Below are 7,778 nucleotides of genomic sequence, written 5' to 3' on the forward strand. Positions count from 1 at the left end.
GCAAAGATGTCGCATAGGTACATTCAGAATTCCACTCTAGGTGCAAGCTCAGTGTTCCAAATGATTCAGTTTGCAAAGATTCCTTTTACACACTATGTCCAAGAACTCAACTGGACAAGAATCCAGTAAACACCTACTGTGTGCCAGGCAGGAGGATGCAAAGGGGAAGGCAGCTCCCTGCCTCGGATTGTGTGTATGTGTCTGTGTGTATGTGTGTGTGTGTATGTGTGTGTGTGTGTGTGTGTGTGTGTGCGCACGCGGCATAACCTGAGGCTCCCTCTTCCTGGAAGGGCCACACAGGGAAGACACAAAGGAGGTTTTATGTGCCTGCCTTGCAGAAGCGCAGCAGACTCTGTGAGATGACTTGTTCTGCATCTAGGTCTTGGAGTCCAAAGTTTGTGCCTTTTCTACCTTGTTTGCCAAGACCTCACACCAGAGAGCTGAGTAAGCAAAGACTGTGCAACCAGTAGATTGACAGTGACCTTTGTGAGGTGAAGTCAGAGCTACCCCTTTGTTCTTTGGTCCCCCATTGAATAACCCACCATCCCGGCACAAAGTGGGGGCTCATTAATTGTTCGCTGACAGGTAACTCCTGCAATGAGACTAGCTGGGAGCAAACTTTCCCCGATGCTCCCCTTTGGAGTCTTAGTCTTCCCACCTACCAGGGCTTCTTAACATGTCAGGGGGTGAGGGACGGGGATGAGGAACGGGGGTGCCCTCAGGCTAAGGAAGGGGGCTGCTGTCCAGCATGGAGTGGGTGTTTGGAGGAAGTTGGGGGAGAAAAGAGGCCCTGCAGGCACCCTGGGTGCTGTGGCAGATGGAACCAGAGGGGCAGTCACTTCTCATCCCACATCCTCCACTGCATTCCTGGGCAGGGGCAGCCCCAGCTGGGCCCCTTGCCACTCGGCAGGGCTTTAGTTCCCCATGCCCTGGCCAGCTGATAACCAGCTTGCTCCCTCCAGGGGTACAGGTGATCAGGGTGAGTCAGAAGCCCCCTCCAGGGTCTCCCCTCCACCCCAAGTGCTTTCAGGGTTAACACCCATCCTTCCCCCTCCTCCCTGCCTCTTTCAGGGAGCCCCGGGGGCACGGGAGGGTGAGGGCCGAGTCTCTGGCAGGCTGCCTCTGAGAGCCCAGGGCTCTCCCTCCTGCTTTGCTCCGGAAAGGTGGTGGGCGAGTGGGGAAGGGCGAAGTGGGAGAGGCGGGTGGGCTGCAGCCCTCGGCCTGAGTGCAGGTCCTCCCTGGTACAACAACGGCTGCATCAAAAAGTGACAAGTATAAATGGCTGACTGCAAATCTGTCGGATAATGTGTCTGTCTCCCCTGTGGGACCGTGACCTCCGTGTAAGCAGGGATCCTGTCTGAGTCACCAGAGGTCCCCAGCACCAGACCAGAGCTGACAGGTGTATTTAATGACTGATGTAATTACTGAACACCTACTATGCGCCGAGAACTGTTCTAGTGCTGGGTACCGCAGTGAACAAGACAGACAGACTCCCTGCCCCATGCAGCGCTCGCTCTCGCGGAGCAGAAGACAGCGTCAGTCGGCCGTGCGGTGTGTGGGAGGGCGATGAGCGCTGTGGAGAGAACCAAAGGGGCAGGGAGGGCGAGCCGCACCTTCCGAAGGGGGCACCCGAGGGAAGCAGAGGAGCAGCCCCAGGCAGGGGACGTGCCAGAGCCAGAGGGAGCCTCGGGCAAGGGCCGGCGGGAGGCCAGTGTGGGGCAGACCCGGGAGGAGCTAGTCCACCGTTCTGGGAACCCCAGCTTTCCTCTGGGAGCTGAGGCGGGTTTTGAGCAGATGAGTGATATGATCTGGCCTGTATTTTCAAAGAGCTGCTGGGCCTGCTATTCAGAAAATAGACGGCAGCGGGCCAGGGGAGTAGCAGAGAGGCCAGCGGGTCACGGTGAGTCACACTGGCAGCGGCTCAGACCGGGGGTGGCGGTGGGCGGCTGTGGGGCAGTGAGAGCAGTTGCATTTGCCCACAGTTGAGGCGTGGGATGTGAGAGTGCTTTGGCCTGTGTGACCCTAAGGACAGAAATGTCACTTACAGAGCTGGGGAAGCCCAGGGGAGAAGAGGCTTAGCAGGGAGCTGAGGGGCTCTGCTTTCACCTGTTTGAGTCACTCATCATACGTCCCAGGTGCCACGAGCTCAGGGCAGACGCCGGGCTGGGAGCTGTCAGCACATCAACCATATTCGAAGACTGGAGATCACCCAGGGATTGTGTCCGGCAGGAGAAAGTGACCAACTGGGTCAAATATGGCCCATAGAGCGAGTAAGGCGAGGACAGAAAATTGGTCCGACGATGGGATCTGGTGCTCAGATTTAGCAACGTGAAAATCACCGGAATGGCCCGATTCAGAGAGGATGCAGGAAGAGGAATCGAAGACAAACAGGCAGTACAGACATCTCCTTCAAGGAACTTCCCTATGAAAGGAACAGGAAAGTGGGTGGTGGCTGATGGGAACAATGCAGTAGAGAGGGAAGAGCTGGAGATGCTGGAGAGGGGAGGATTTCCCAGGCAGGTGAGAAGGGATGTTCCCCAGCGCACAGGTGGAGGCTTCACAGACACTTCAGCCTAATGACAAACAGGAAGATGGAGGAGGAGGCAGGGCGCTGGGTCGATGTCGGGGTGGGAGCTAGTGGAGCGTCTGTCTTCATTGCGTCTATCTTCTCACTGAGGTAGGAAGCAAGGCATCGGCTGTAAGGAAGGATGGGGAAGCTTGGGCAGGTTTGAGAAGAAAGGAGAAGGCATGAGGGAGCTGTCGGGGCCAGGCAGCTTTGCACAGGGGTGGGGCGTGGGCTCCGGGGCCTGTCACTATCATGTCCTCATCTGTAAAATGGCAGTAATTATAGAATCACAGAGTTTTGTGAAAATTAAATGAGTCGATATTCATAACATGCTTGGAATACTGCCTGCAAAGTATAACGATTATATAAGTTTTTGTTAAGATAAAGAAGATAACAGGTACGATGGACGCTATCTGGGTGATGGGCACACTAGGAGCCCTGACTCAAGCATTATAAAAGCTATCGATGTGACAAAAACATTTGCACCCCCTTAATATTTTGAAGTTTTAAAAAAAGATAAAAAACTAAATGAGTCGGGCAGAGTGATGGACTTGGGAAACGAGTGGGCTTGTAGAACAGCCTCCAGGGCCCCCTAGGAGTTTGCAGTTGCTGATGAAGTGAGACCAGGAAGCACGTGTGTTTCTCTCTGGCTGGGTTCAGCCTCCTGGGTGTGACAGCAGAGCGGGTGGACGGCTGGGTCTGAGCACAGAGGGGTTTGCCCTGTGAGTGCAATAAATAGTGGGGCGAGGGGATCAGGGGTGCACACGGGGTGGATAGAAGGCTGCACCCTGACATATAAGCTGATATCCATGGGGAATGTCGGAGTTGGGAGGCAGCTGGAAGAATGGGAAATGGTGGTCAGAAAAAGGATGCTTAAAATTGAAATTCCGGAGGAGCTACGGTCACCATAGCACCAAGGGCAAGAGTATACTGGTGGCAGTGGGTGGCTGCAGGAGGGCAGAGGGACCGAGAGGCCAGAGCAAGAGGAGGGCTCTCTATATGCGTGTTGGAGTCCCCTCACCAGGAGAAAGTGACCCACGCCGGCAGCTAATGTAAGATATATATTCGGTACATAAGGGGTGTTGCTAATAAGCTAATACTCGATATATAAGAGGTGTGGCTTTGGGTACAATCTGATGACAGGGGCTGCAACGTTGAGAACGGCCATGGGCGAATGCGTCATTAGGCGATGTGGTCGTTGTGCGAACATCAGAGTGTGCTTACACAAACCTAGGTGGCGCAGCCTACTACACACCCAGGCTGCGTGGTGCAGCCCACTGCCCCTGGGCCACGAGCCTGCGCAGCACGTTACTGCACTGAACGCTGGAGGCAACTGTAACACAGTGGCAAGTATCTGTGCATCTCAACATATCCAAACACAGAAAGGCACAGCGAAAGGTTGAAAGCAGTACACCTGCACAGGGCAATGGCTGTGAGTGGAGCTTGCAGGGCTGGAAGCCGCTCCGGTGAGTCAGCGAGTGGTGAGCGAATGCGAAGGCCTCAGACCTTCCTGCAGACTTTAGAAACACCGTACCCTTGGCTACGCTAGCTTGGTTTAGACAAGTAATCGCGCTAAGACGTTGCGACGGCTGCAACGTCGCTAGGCTAGGCGATAAGAATTTTTCAGCTCCGTTGTAATCTTAGGGGACCGCCTTCGTACCTGTGGTCTGTCATTGACAGAAACGTGGTTACAAGGAGCACGGCTGTGTTTGTGCAGGATGGAAGGACTGTGATCCGCAAGAGCGAGGCGCCCAGAGGGGAGGAGGCCCCACCCTACCTCAGGCCCCACTAAAGGGCAGGGGGAAAGGAACCAAGGACACCGTGTCCTTAGAGGACAGGAGATTTTAGGCAGAGCCGAAAAGGGAAGGAAATGTGGCCAGAGGCTGTTGAGGACCAGGGGGTTGCTGGACCAGGATTTCTGAGGACACGGTGAAGGGTGTCAGGAAAGATGGAAGGAGGGAATAGGGAGAGACCGGCCTCTGCCAGTCAGCTTCTGGCCACCGGGGAGCAGTGGCCATACCCAGATGTGCCAGCAGAGGGCGCCCGGTGCCCGTCATGAGAAGACACGGCCAGATGCCACCAGGCGGGGCAGAGCCCAACAATTGCAGGCACCTGCTCTAGCACCTGAGCTGAATCAGCCGCAGCCCTGCCCTCAAGAGCTCACAGGGAGGCAGGTAAGGGCACAGGTGTCTGTGACAAGAGGCAGGGGCAGTCAAGTCATACAGGAGGGGACAGGCTAGGTGCTGTGGGGGCCTAGTCAGATGGGCATTGGATCCAGGCAGGCTTCCTGGAGGAGGCAACTCTGGATCTGTGGTCTAGTTGTAACGGTGGCACACCCAGGGAGCAGTGCATGGCCCAGCTGGGGATGTCGGGACTAGAGGCTGGTTTTAATGCCTCTTGAGGCCAAGGCAAGGTATGGCCCTGTCCTGAGGGTAGAGGGTCCTGGGAGGTTCTGAACTAAAGAGGGCCGGACCAGAGCGCCAGCCTCAGTAATGCTTTCACACCCCCTCAGGAACTGCTCCAGGCCCACCACGATCCATGCGCCTCCGCCCACTCCTCCCCTCCCCTCTCTTCCCAGAAAGCCCCTTGCCTGCCCGGTAGAGAAAACGGGAGCCAAGGGGGTCTTCCTGGCACCTGCCTCATGCACCCCTCCCCGCCATGCTCCTCCTCCCTCCCTGCCGGCTCACGGGAAAGAGGTGTGCAGCAGGTCAAGGGTGCTCTCTCCTTTTCCTGCAAGCCTCTGAGCACACTCAGGTCTCTTCCACCCTAAAAAGAATTAAAAAAAAAACCAAAAACAGAGCAAAACTCCTCCTGTCGCCTTTTGTGCTATAGACACTGGGTACCGCAGCAAACAAGATAGACCAAACCCCTTTCCTGTGCAGACCTCACTCCAACAGAGGGAAAGGGGTAATAAGCAAACCAGTCAAATGCTCAGCAAGTGACGTGGTGGTAAGAGCACAGGAGAGAAGCAGAAAGGGAAGGAGGATAAGTGTGTCAGGAGGGAAGGGAAGGGAGGCCACACCTTTGGATAGGGTGGTCCAAGCGGCCCAGCACCTGCTGCGGTTCCTACAGCTCGTCCCACCTCCACCCCCACCCCAGCCTCCTCTGCCATGCTCTGGCCAAAGCTGCCTCAGTCCTGCCTGTGTTCCTCCAAGAGTGGTCCAGGGACCCCCTGCATCAGAACCGGGTGAGGTCACAGCGCCAGCCTGGGAGAAGTGCAGATTCCTGACTGGCCCGGAATTTCTAGGAACCGGGCCCAAGAGTCTGCATTCATAAGCTCCTTAGGAGATTCTGAGGCAGCCCAAAGTGTGGGAACCACAGATTTGCTCCCTGAAAATGTAGCTTTGCTACAAATAGTCCGGGCTGCCCAGCAGCCGGTGACTCTGCAGTCACCATGTGGGTCCCAGCCTTGGTGCGTGCTGTTCCCTCCTCATGGAATGCCCTTCCCAGCATTCTTCTCCTGATAACTCTTACACATCCTTCAAGACCCACCTCAAGGGTCACCTCCTTCAGGCAGCACTCCCTGAACTTTCCCTGGTGTTCCCTCTCTCCTCTTTGCCAAGGGATGCTGACATTTCTGTGCGACCCTCTCGCCCCTTGGAGCAGGAGCTCCTGTAGCCAAGGCTACCTTCAGACCAATCCAGAAAGGGTGGTTTCAGAGCCCAACTACCACATAGAGGAATCCTGATGGTCAAGCTGGAGACAGGGGCCAGCGAGGGCCCATGTGATGGTGAGCACAGGCCCGAAGAGGTGGTGACAGTGGTTACGTGGGGAGGGAGGCAATGGGGAACAGGGCCTTGTGGAGGCAGCCAGTCAGGCCTTGGCACCAAGTGGGACAGGAGCCGCGCTGGGATCCAGAACACTGGTTCTAATCCCAGCTCTGCTACTAAACCCATGGTGCAACCCTGGGCAGCAACCTGCCGCTCTCTGAGCCTCTGTTTACTCATCAGTAAAATGGTGACAATAACGCCAACCTCAGCAAGGAGATGTGAGGCCAAATGAAATGACAGATCTGAAAATGCTGTGTGTTTCATGGCACAAAGACAGGAGAGGGATTTGTGTTAGACAAGTGTGGAGGAGAGGCAGCAGCGGGTCTGTAAATGGTCACGTGGCAGCCTCACCCCTCCACACAGACAAGCACCCAACTGTGTCTCCCAGACTGGTGATCTGGATCAAAGGCCCCGAGGGCTTGCACTCAGTTTTCATCAAGCGCTCCAGGGTCCAGGGTGAAAGGAAGTCCCCGGCAACCCGGGGCCCCAGGGCAAGGACGAATGTGCCATGGGCAGCTTCAGGGTCCACTAGCCCTCACCCCCAGGCTGAAATATTTCCATCACCTGGTGGTCAGGGTGTTAATGGTGTAGGGAAGGCAGCCGTCCGAGCCTGCAAGGAGGAGCAGAGCTGTGCCGCCCAGCACAGCAATAGCCACCTAGGTCCCCACTGGGTCCCCAGGCCTACGAGGCAGGCAGGCAGGCAGGACCGCTGCCCCATTATAGGGGTGAGGAAACCGGGGCTGGGGAGGAACCCCAGGGAGTAAAAGGCGGGGTCTAGACCCCCCCAGCCCAGGCAGGGAAGATCGAAGTTGCTCCCCAGGGACGGGTAGGGAGGCACTGACCAGCACCCCATATTTAGATAAGAAACCCGAGGCTCAGGCAGATGACTTGAGCTACCTGATTCAGAGGGTGAAGGAGGCAAGGAGGCAGAGGGAAGGGGGAAGGAAAGGAAAAAAAAGCAAACTGGAGTCATTACGGGACCTCTGGCTGCTCCAGACTGGTCTATCCCATCCTAAATGACAAGGAAAGGGGAAGAAGCACCCCAGCTAAAGTCCCCATTCCTCACTGGAGCGGATGCTGCTGTAAAAACATCCCTCATGGTCCAGCCTCCGCCCGCAGAAGAAAAATCACTGCCCTTGGGTGATCCTTGTCACCTGTGCTCTCCGCTGACCCCTGCTTCTCCTGCAGAGCAGTGTCGGATTCACCTCTGACAGCACCTGCCTCGCCGAGTGAGGCTCAAACTCGCTGCCTGCGCACGGCTAAGCTTGGCGCTGCTGGCAGTGGACGCCGGCTGCTGTTGTCATGGCAGCCCTGGGTGTTTGTCGAGGAGAGATTCAACAGCGTTCGCCTGGTGTATTTTCCCTTTCGTTCTTTGTTGGCACTTTTTTTCCTTTCCTCTGCTTTTCCCTAGGGTCACTTTCACAGAGATAATCTGGGTTTGT

Source organism: Propithecus coquereli, unplaced genomic scaffold, assembly GCF_000956105.1.
Source record: "Propithecus coquereli isolate 6110/MARCELLA unplaced genomic scaffold, Pcoq_1.0 Scaffold14, whole genome shotgun sequence".
NCBI classification, from domain to species: Eukaryota; Metazoa; Chordata; class Mammalia; order Primates; family Indriidae; genus Propithecus; species Propithecus coquereli.